The sequence below is a fragment of the Nicotiana tabacum genome, chromosome 15, assembly GCF_000715075.1.
Source record: "Nicotiana tabacum cultivar K326 chromosome 15, ASM71507v2, whole genome shotgun sequence".
In the NCBI taxonomy this organism is placed as follows: Eukaryota; Viridiplantae; Streptophyta; class Magnoliopsida; order Solanales; family Solanaceae; genus Nicotiana; species Nicotiana tabacum.
The window spans coordinates 83,753,606-83,764,552 of record NC_134094.1 but is presented as its reverse complement, the minus strand read 5'-3'; positions in this window follow the sequence as shown (position 1 = coordinate 83,764,552).

Here is a 10,947-nt window from a genome sequence, read left to right as displayed (position 1 = left end):
ATTTCGAGACGTGGACCCGAGGTTCAGGCCGATTTCAGATTTTTGGCTATAATATAGTACTTTTCTTGTGGAATTGGCCCCTTTAGCCTATATTGATTGTATTGTACTACTTGTGGCTAGATTCGGGACGTTTGGAGACCGATTTGAGAGGCAAAGGCATTTCAGAGTAGAGTTTTGCTCGATTTGAGGTAAGTAACACTTTCAAACTTGGATCTGAGGGTTCGAAACCCCGAATTATGTGTTATGTGATTGGTATTGAGGTGACGCACATGCCAAGTGACGGGCGTGCACCGTGAGAATTGTGACCTTGTTGATTCCATGGCACCGTATAATGACTCTATCTTGTTGATATCCGTGTTTTCATCATATGATAAATTAATTGAGTTGTCAATCATGTTAGATACCATGTTTAGGCTTTATGCCAGTAATGTTGGGACCCCTAGTGGTCGTTACGTGCTGTCATCTCACTGATTTCATTGATATTTTGTATTCAATCATGTTCATGCATTTCATATCATATCTCAGTCTCAGTTGTTATTTATTGATACATCATATCATTGTTTCGAGCTAGTTTTCATGATATTGTGAGTCCGTGAATGAGACTGGAGAGATTGATGACTGAGTGAGGCTGAGAGCTTGATTATGAGTGACCGTTATGGGATCAGGCTGCACACGGCAGCGATTATACTGATTTGTGATAGCGCTTGGGATGTAGGAGCCCATCCGGAGTCTGTACATACCCCCAGTGAGCGCGGTAATATTATTGAGGGATGGATATTCCCTGGACATGTATGTTGTCCGAAGTACTCGATACCTGGAGATGGATCTTCTCCATTGGGCTGGATTGCCTTCCTAGGTACTGGGTGACTGATGGTCAGTGATTTATATATTCCGTGATGGATCTTCCCTAGGCCGTATGAGCCATATATAGTACCGAGTGGTTGAGCATTTGAGAGCGTGAGCACATGAGGCTGTCAGCATAGTGCATCACATACAGTATGTGCATTGTCATGTAAAAGTAGAAGAGATATATTCTTCACATTGTTTAGACTCTATCTATTTTACTGTTTTGAATTATCTATTTAACTTGAAATCATGCCTACGTTTCTGCACAGTTATTTCTATTTTATTTGTGCCGGTTGAGTTCGTCACTACCTTTCAGTCCAAAAGTTGGACTTGTTACTTACCGAGTTGGATATACTCACGTTACTCCCTGCACCTCGTGTGCAGATCCAGGCGCTTCTGGTCATGCGGCTGCTGATTGAGGCTTCAGAGTTCGGAGACTATCGAGGTAGCTGCACGGCATTCGCAGGCCTTGAATCTCCTTCTTTATCTCTATTTGTATTTCAGTTTTTATTCTCTAGACATTGTAGTAGACTATATTCTGACATAGATGCACATGTACTCGGTGACAGCCCGATCTTTGGGAGGATTTCATATTGCGTTGTGGTTTTATTCCGGTTTTTAAATGGTTTCTTAAATATTAACTACTTCCGTTAATTTTCAAAGCTTTTATTTGGTTCAACTGGTTGAGTAGTTGGCTTGCCTAGTTCCACGATAGGCGCCATCATGACGGTTGGTTTTGGGTCATGACAAGTTGGTATCAGAGCCTAGGTTACATAGGTCTCACGAGTCATGAGCAGGTTTAGTAGAGTCTTGCAGATTGGTACGGAGATATCTGTACTTATCTTCGAGAGGCTGCCGAACCCTTAGGAAATTCCACATTCTTGAATTCTTGTTGTGCCAATCTTTTGATTCTGGTAATTAAACTTCTGTTATTCTATTCTCTCATAGATGGCGAGGATACATACTACTGGGCAGGATGGGCAGCCACCAGTACCACCAGTCAAGTCCGCGAGAGGCCGGGGTCACGGTAGAGGTAGAGGTACAACTCGCACAATAGCTAGTGTAGTACCTACAGATCCACCAGTTGCCCCAGTTTAGAATCAGGTCCCAGTTGCGGATGCACAGTGGGACTAGCTCTGGCACCAGCTGTGCCCATTATGATTCCAGACCTTCAGGAGGCCTTAGCTCAAATTCTGACCGCGTGCACCAGTCTTGCTCAAGCGATATTTGTTCCAGACGCAACAACCACTTCTCAGGCCGGGGGAGGTGCTTATACTCCCATCGCGCGCACACTAGAGTAGGTGATACATGGTCTCCAGACACCAGGGGTACCACCAGCCCATCTTGTTGCACCCGCTCAGGAATATGTGGTTCATGTCATGCCTGATGATGAGCAGCATAGATTGGAGAGGTTTGGGAGACTCCATCCTCCATCTTTTAGTGGTACAGAGAGAAAGGTGCACAGGTCTTCTTGGATAAGTGTCAGAGGATACTCCGTACAACAAGTAATCTAGAGACCAGTGGAGTCTCGTTCACTATCTTTCAGTTCTCTGGGGCTTCCTTCAGTTGGTGGGAGGCTTACGAGAGGAGTAGGCCGGTCGGCGCAACACCCCTTACATGGCAGGAGTTCTCCGTTCTCTTCCTGGAGAAGTTCGTACCTCAGTCCCGCAGAGAGGAGCTGCGTAGGCAGTTCGAGCAGCTTCATCAGGGCGATATGTCCGTGACATAGTATGAGATGAGATTTTCTAAGTTGGCCCATCATGCTGTCTGGTTGGTTCCATAGACAGGGAGAGGATCAGGAGATTCATAGATGGCCTCACTTTTCAGCTGCGATTGCTTATGACTAAAGAGAGAGTGTCTGGTGCTACTTTTGATGAGGTTGTTGACATTGCTCATCAGATTGAGATGGTTCGCAGCCAGGAGCGGGTTGAGAGGGAGGCCAAAAGGCCTCGTGGATAGGGTGGATTCAGCGGTGTTCCTTCTGGGGGTCAGTTCTACCACGACAGGGGTCGTCCTTACATGCACGCTCAAACGGGTCATCCAGTTCACCGTGGTGCATCATCCAGCCATGGTTCATATAGTTATCATCAGGGCCAGTCATCTCTCAGTGCCCTACCAACTCAGAGTTCATCCCATGCACCTTCAGTTCAGGGCTCATCGCTACTGGGTTCTTCTAGCGGGTATTCTGGTGCTCGGGCCCCCCTCTAATCCCCACCGCCATTTGCAAGGAGGGGTTGTTTCGAGTGTGGAGATATGGGTCATATCAAGAGGTATTGTCCCGCCTTACGAGAGGTCTAGCTCAGCAGAGGAGTTAGCCTATGACTTCAGCACCCGTTACTTCACCGCCCTCTCAGTCAGTTCGGGGTGGAGCTCAGCCAGTTAGGGGTTGCCCTAGAGGGGGAGGCCAATCAGGTGGCGGTCAGGCCCGATTCTATGCTATTCCTTCCAGACCAGATGCCATTGCTTCACATTCTGTGATCACAGGTATTGTCTTATTTTGCCACAAAGATGCCTCTATATTATTTGACCCTTGTTCCACTTATTCATATGTATCATCATATTTTTTTCATTATCTGGGTATGCCCCGTGAGTCTTTAGCTTCATCTATTCATGTATCTACGTCGGTGGGCGATATTATTATTGTGGACCGTATGTATAGGTCGTGTGTAGTGACTATTGGGGAATTGGAGACCATAGTTGATCTCTTGCTTCTTAGTATGGTTGATTTCGATGGGATATTGGGTATGGATTGGTTGTCTCCATGTCATGCTATTTTGGACTGTCACGCTAAGACTGTGACGTTGGCGATGCCGGGGTTCCCGAGGGTTGAGTAGAGCGACTCTATAGACTATGTTCCCAGTAGAGTGATCTCATACTTGAAGGCTCAGCGGATGGTTGAGAAGGGTTATCTATCTTATCTGGCCTTTGTGAGAGATGTTAGTGCAGAGACCTCTGCTATTGATTCTGTTTCGGTGTTTCGAGATTTCTAGGATGTGTTTCCTGCAGACCTATCAGGCATGCCGCCTGACAGGGATATTGATTTCGGTATTGATTTGGTGCCGGGCACTCAGCCCATTTCTATTCCACCGTATCGTATGGCACCGACGGAGTTGAAGGAATTGAAGGAGCAGCTTCACGAACTCCTTGATAAGGTGTTTGTTCGGCCTAGCGTATCACCTTGGGGTGCACCAGTTCTATTTGTGAAGAAGAAGGATGGTACTATGAGGATCTGCATTGATTATAGGCAGTTGAACAAAGTCACAATCAAGAACAAGTATCCTTTGCCGCATATTGATGATCTATTTGACCAACTTAAAGGAGCGAGGGTGTTATCCAAGATTGATTTGAGGTCATGGTATCACCAGTTGAAGATTCGGGACTCGGATATTCTTAAGACAACTTTCAGGACCCGTTATGGTCATTATGAGTTCCTTGTGATGCCATTTGGGCTGACCAACTCCACTGTAGCGTTCATGCATCTGATGAATAGTGTGTTTCAGCCTTATCTCGACTCGTTTGTTATAATATTCATTGATGATATCCTGGTGTACTCTCGTAGACAAGAAGAGCATGCCCAACATTTGCGGATCGTGTTGCAGTGGTTGAGGGAGGAGAAACTTTATGCTAAGTTCTCTAAGTGTGAGTTTTGGCTCAGTTCAGTGGTGTTCTTGGGGCATGTGGTATCCAGTGAGGGTATTCAAGTAGATCCGAAGAAGATAGAGGCGGTTCAGAGTTGGCCCAGACCGTCCTCAGCTACAGAGATTCAGAGCTTTCTTGGTTTGGCTGGTTATTACTGTTAGTTCGTGCAGAGTTTCTCATCTATTGCATCTCCCTTTACCAAATTGACCCAAAAGGGTGCTCCTTTTATGTGGTCGAATGAGTGTGAGGAAAGCTTTCAGAAGCTCAAGACTGCCTTGACCATGGCTCCAGTTCTAGTTCTACCATCAGCTTCAGGTTTTTATATAGTATATTGTGATGCTTCTCGGATCGGTATTGGTTGTGTTTTGATGCAGGATGGTAGAGTGATTGCTTATGCTTTGCGCTAGTTGAAGCCCCATGAAAAGAACTATCCTATCCACGACCTTGAGTTAACAGCTATTGTTCATGCCTTGAAGATCTGGCAGCACTATTTGTACGGCGTCCATTGTGAGATTTACACTGATCACCGAAGTTTGCAGTATCTGTTCAAACAGAAGGATCTTAACTTGCGTCAGCGTAGGTGGTTGGAGCTTCTTACGAACTATGATATCACCATCTTATACTATCCCGGGAAGGCCAATGTGGTGGCTGATGCCTTGAGTCGCCGGGCGGAGAGTTTGGGGAGCTTAGCATATCTTCCAGCAGAAGAGAGGCCATTGGCATTGGATGTTCAGGCCTTAGCCAACCATATTGTTAGATTGGATGTTTCTGAGCCGAATCGAGTATTGGCTTGTGTGGTTTCTCGGTCTTCCCTTTATGATCGTATCGGGGAGCGTCAGTATGATGACCCTCACTTGCTTGTCCTTAAGGACACGGTCCAGCACGGTGATGCTAAAGAGGTCACTATTGGGGATGATGATAAATTGAGGATGCAGTGTAGGCTATGTGTGCCCAATGTAGTTGGTTTGCGTGAGTTGATTCTCCAGGAGGCTCACAGTTTGCGGTATTCTATTCATCTGGGTGCCGCGAAGATGTATCAGGACTTGAGATAGCATTACTGGTGGATGATAATGAAGAAGGACATAGTGGAGTATGTGGCTCGGTGTCTAAATTTTCAGCAGGTGAAGTGTGAGCATCAGCGACAAGGTGGGTTGCTTTAGAAATAAGAGATTATGGAGTGGAAATGGGAGCGAGTTACTATGGATTCATTGTTGGGATTCCACGGACTCAATAGAAGTTTGATATAGTTTGGGTGATTGTGGACAAGCTGATCAAGTTGGCTCATTTCATTCCTATGATGACTACCTATTCTTCCGAGTAGCTGGCTCGAGTGTATATCCGCGAGATCGTCAGGCTTCATGGAGTACCGGTATCTATCATCTCTGACCGGGGCACGCAGTTTACATCACGGTTCTGGAGGGTCGTGCAACATGAGTTGGGTACTCGAGTGTAGTTGAGCACATCATTTCACCCTTAGACGGACGGACAGTCCGAGCGCACTATTCAGATATTAGAGGATATGCTCCATGCATGTGTGATGGATTTTGGGGGTTCGTGGGATCAGTTCTTGCCACTAGCAGAGTTTGCCTGCAACAACAGTTATCAGTCGAGCATCCAGATGGTATCGTATGAGGCTCTGTATGGTAGGCGGTGTAGGTCTCCAGTGGATTGGTACGAGCCGGGCGAGGCTAGATTATTGGGTACAGATTAGGTTCAGGATGCTCTAGAAAAGGTTAAGGTGATTCAGGATAGACTACGCACAGCCCAGTCCATACAGAAGAGTTATGCGGATCGGAAGGTTCGCGATATTGCATTCATGATTGGAGAGCGGGTCCTGCTCCGGGTGTCACCCATGAAGGGTGTTATGAGGTTCAGAAAGAAGGGCAAGCTGAGCCCGAGGTTTCTCGGCCCATTTGAGGTGTTGCGACGTGTTGGGGAGGTTACTTATGAGCTTGTCTTGCCTCCCAGTCTAGCACGAGTTCATCCAGTATTCCATGTTTCTATGCTCCGAAAGTATCACGGTGATCCGTCTCACATGTTGAATTTCAGCTCAGTCCAGTTGGACAAGGATTTATCTTATGTTGAGGAGCCAGTGGCGATCTTGGATAGGCAGGTTCGAAACCTGAGGTCGAAGAATATTGCTTATGTGAAGGTTCAGTGGAGGGGTCAGCCGGTCAAGGAGGCGACTTGGGAGACCGAGCAAGATATGCGCAACAATTATCCTCATCTTTTCACCACTTCAGGTATGTCTCTATACTCGTTCGAGGACAAAAGTTTGTTTAAGAGGGGGAGGATGTAATGACCCGGCCGGTCGGTTCGAGAGTTGTAGCCCCGTTTTCCTATTTTCTACTTCTTTTGTATTCTACAACTGCTATATGACTTACCGGGTTAGTTGGTTCGGGTCCGGAGTGAATTTAGAGTGAATTGAGATTTTAAGTTCGAAACGTCGACTAGATGTCGACTTATGTGTAAATGACCTCGGATTGGAATTTTGATGGTTCTGTTAGATCCGTTAGGTGATTCTGGACTTAGGAGCGTGTCCGGATTGTGATTTGGAGGTCGGGAGTAGAATTAGGCTTGAAATGACGAAAGTCAAATTTTTGGGATGTTTGATCGAAGGTTGACTTTTTGATATCGGGGTTGGATTCCGATTTCGGAAGTTGCAGTAGGTTCATGGGTAATTTGTGACTTGTGTGCAAAATTTGAGGTCAATCGGACGTGATTTGATAAGTTTCGGCGTCGTTTGTAGAATTTGAAAATTTCAAAGTTCATTAGTCTTGAATCTGTGTATAATTCGTGTTTTGATGTAGTTTGAGGTGATTGAAGGGTTCGACTAAGCTCGTTTGATGTTTTGGGACTTGTTGGTATGTTTGGTTGAGGTCCCGGGGGACCTCGGGTGGTTAACGGATCATTTTTGGACCTTGGTTGATGGCTGATGTCTGCTGCTGTGTTTTTCTAGTTTTCTCTTACGCATTCGCGAGAGGAGCCTCGCATTCGCGAAGGGTGTTTATGAGCTGGGAATTTTTGTTCTGCGCATTCGCGAAGAAGAGGACGCGAACGCGAATGTGTGGTCTTTGTGTGCATCGCGAACGCGGGAGTGGTGTCACGTTTGCGAAGAGGTGTGAGGCAGCTAGGGACCCTAGCCTTTTGGTCTACGTATTCGCGAGGCATGGGTCGCTTTAGCGAAGGTCAGAGGTCGTAAAGCATCGCATTCGTGAAGCGTTGGTCACGTTCATGTTGAGTTAAATTGGGACGCAGTCAAATTGGTCAATGCAAACGCGAGAGGACGGTCGCGTTCGCGAAGAAGGAAATTTGGGCAAAAGTATTTAATTTCAAAAATGAGGGTTTGAACCCATTCTTCATATTTTGAGATAGAGACCACGGATTTGGGCGATTCTTGAAGGGATTTTCGTGGAGTTGATTGGGGTAAGTGATTCTTACTTGGTTTTGGCTAAATTCCATGATTATGTCTTTAATTCCATCATCTAATTTTTGATTTGGGGTGGAAAATTGGGAAAAAAGAGGAAGTGTTCTTCAGTTAGATTTTTGAGGTTTTGAATGGGAATTTATTATCGGGTTTGAGTAAGTTTGGTATGATTACACTCGTGAGTGATGCGCTTTCTTATTTTGTGACTTTTGTCATATTTTAAGACGTGGGCCCGGGGACCGGGTACGGGTCAATTTCGGATTTTTGGCTATAATATAGTACTTTTCTTGTGGAATTGGTCCCTTTAGCCTATATTGACTGTATTGTACTACTTGTGGCTAGATGCGGGATGTTTGGAGACCGATTTGAGAGGCAAAGGCATTTCAGAGTAGAGTTTTGCTCGGTTTGAGGTAAGTAACACTTTCAAACTTGGATCTGAGGGTTCGAAACCCTGAATTATGTGTTATGTGATTGGTATTGAGGTGACGCACATGCCAAGTGACGGGCGTGCGGGCGTGCACCATGAGAATTATGATCTGGTTGATTCCACGGCACTGTATAATGACTCTATCGTGTTGATATCTGTGTTTTCATCATATGATAAAGTAATTGAGCTGTCAATCATGCTAGATGCCATGTTTAGGCTTTATGCCAATACTGTTGGGACCACTAGTGGTTGTTTCTTGCTGTCATCTCACTGATTTCATTGATATTTTGTATTCAGTCATGTTCATGCATTTCATATCATATCTCAGCCTCACTTGTTATTTATTGATACATCATATCATTGTTTTGGGCTAGTTTTCATGACATTGTGAGCCCATGAGTGAGACTGGAGAGATTTATGATTGAGTGAGGCCGAAAGCCTAATTATGAGTGACATTTTTGGGATCGGGCTGTACGCGGAAGCAGTTATACTGATTTGTGATAGCACTTGGGTTGTAGGAGCCCCTCTGGAGTCTGTACATACCCCCAGTGAGCGCGGTTGATATTATTGAGGGATGGATCTTCCCTGGAATTGGATCTTGTCTGAAGTGCTCGATACCCGGAGATGGATCTTCTCCATAGGGCTGGATTGGCCTTCCTCGGTACTGGGTGACTGATGGTTAGTGATTTATATATTTCGGGATGGATCTTCCCCGGGCCGTATGAGCTATATACAGTAACGAGTGGTTGAGCATTTGAGAGCGTGAGCACATGAGGTTGTCAGCATGGTGCATCACATACAGTATGTGCATTGGCTTGTAGAAGTAGAAGAGATATATTCTTCACATTGTTCAGACTTGATCTACTTTACTGTTTTGAACTATCTATTTAACTTGAAAGCATGCCTATGTTTCTGCACAGTTATTTCTATTTTATCTGTACCGGTTGAGTTCGTCACTACCTTTCAGTCCAAAGGTTGGACTTGTTACTTACTTAGTTGGATGTACTCACGTTACTCCCTGCACCTCGTGTGCAGATCCAGGCGCTTTTGGTCACGACGACTGATGATTGAGGCTTCAGAATTCGGAGACTATCGAGGTAGCTGCACGATGTTTGTAGGCCTTGACTCTTCTTCTTTATCTGTATTTGTATTTCAGTTTTTATTCTCTAGACATTGTAGTAGACTGTATTCTGACATAGATGCTCATGTACTCGGTGACACCCCGATCTTTGGGAGGAGTTCGTATTGCGTTGTGGTTTTATTCCGGTTTTTAAATGGTTTCTTAAATATTAACTACTTTTGTTAATTTTCAAAGCTTTTATTTGGTTGAACTGGTTGAGTAGTTAGCTTGTCTAGTTCCACGACAGGTGATAAGTAGGGATTTTAACCGCTTATTTGCTCTCTTTTACTTGCGTTTTAGCTCAAAAATACTTAAAAGTATTCCCGGAAACTAATGAAATGTACTTTTGTACAGGGACATTGGGAAACGAGCCAAAAGAGTCAAAATTAACTCATAAAGGAGTCAAAAATGGACAAGGACCAAAACAAGGCAAAAGGCCCACAATGCGGACCGTATAATACTGTGTGCGGCCGCAAAACAAAGGAAGAGTCATGTCAGTTCTTCTTCAGCTTATGCGTACCGCAATAATATTGTGCGGCCGCAGAAGAGGAGATTCAGAGAGCTGGTTTTGGGCAAGCTAAAGGAGTGCGGACCGCACCATAATTGTGCGGCCGCAGAATGTCAAGTGCGGCCGCACTCAATATTATACGGTCCGTAGAAGACAAAGATAAGAGAGATGGGATTTCAAGTTCAAGAATAAATGAGGACCGCACCATTTTTGTGCGGCCGCATAATCAAGAGCGCGGCCGCGCTCATTTTTATGCGGTCCGTAGAAGTCTCACACAGCCAGAGCCAAGCAAGAGTGCGGCCGCACTCACAAATGTACGGTCCGTAGTAGTTGAAGGAGTGCAGCCGCAATCCAGAATTGTGCGGTCACAGAACTGGAACCTGTCAAGCCAAGTCTCGTTGTGCGGACTGCACATATAATTATGCAGTCGCACAACCTCCGCAGGGGCATTTTTGTCAGATATTTTCAGCTTAGTATAAATAGAACTTTTTGTCATTTTTAGGGTTAGTTTTGTTTTGGGAGAGCACCTGAGCCATTTTTCTTTACTGTTTTGAGTAATATTTTACTAGATTAGCTTCTAAACATTGAATTTTCTTTTCCTAATCAATTATTGTGCATTCTATCTTAATTTCTTCTTGTATTTCTTCATTTTTCATGAGTAGCTAAATCTTTAGCTAGGGTTGTGGCCCATTCCTTGTGTGGGTACTTAATGGGTGTTTGATTTAGGACTTGTTTGTGATTGGGTTAGTGATATTTAGCCTAGTTCTTGCTTGAATTCAAGGATTAATGGTTGCAAACATTGATTCATGCCTAATTGACTTAGTCTCTACTTGAGAAAGAGAGACTAAGTCTAGGAAAAGTTGGATAACAAGAAATTGGGGTTAACTCAAGAAATTGATAGCCCCAATTAAAGTGTTGAATCTAGAGATAGTAAGGCCCGACTTGAGCATTTATCACTTGTTTTTTGCAATACCCATTTG